Raw genomic sequence first — 584 nt, 5'->3', positions numbered from 1 at the left:
ATGTATAATGGCTCAAATACATTCAAGTTTATTTTCACTCACAAGAAGAGTTCAAGACATTTCAAGTTGGTGGGGAACTATGCCCTGCACAGGCATTCAGGGAGCCAGGCTGAAAGGCTTTGCAATTGAAAAAAAAAAAGAAGTATAGTTGATTTACAATATTGTGTTAGTTTCAGGTGTACAGCAAAGTGATTCACTTATTTTTTTCAGATTATATTCCATTATAGGTTATTTAAAAATGGAATGCTTCACGAATTTGCGTGGCACCTTTGTACAGGGGGCCAAGCTAATCTTCTCTGTATTGGTCCAATTTTAGTGTATGTGCTGCTGAAGTGAGCACGACTTTGCCTTTTTTTTTTAATTAATTAATTTTATTTTATTATTTACTTTTGGCCACATTGGATCTTCGTTGCTGCACTCAGGCGTTCTCCAGTTGCAGTGAGCGGGGGCTACACTTCGTTGTGGTGCCCAGGCTTCTCATTGCAGAGGCTTCTCTTGTTGTGGAGCATGGGCTCTAGGCATGTGGGCTCAGTAGTTGTGGCTCACAGGCTCTAGAGCGCAGGCTCAGTAGTTGTGGCGCGCGG

At 42.0% G+C, this 584-nt stretch overlaps 1 non-coding gene across 1 annotated transcript; it reads right to left on the bottom strand.

The window, feature by feature from the left end:
* Positions 1–232: 232 nt before the first annotated feature.
* On the bottom strand, positions 233–340 carry LOC131762025 (U6 spliceosomal RNA). The gene has a single exon (XR_009337118.1). It is a non-coding gene; the product is annotated as a U6 spliceosomal RNA (small nuclear RNA).
* Between the last annotated feature and the right edge of the window lie 244 nt (positions 341–584).

This window comes from Kogia breviceps, chromosome 8 (assembly GCF_026419965.1).
Source record: "Kogia breviceps isolate mKogBre1 chromosome 8, mKogBre1 haplotype 1, whole genome shotgun sequence".
Classification (NCBI taxonomy): Eukaryota; Metazoa; Chordata; class Mammalia; order Artiodactyla; family Physeteridae; genus Kogia; species Kogia breviceps.
Note: the sequence above shows the minus strand (reverse complement) of the source record. Positions and strands in the feature narration are given on the sequence as shown.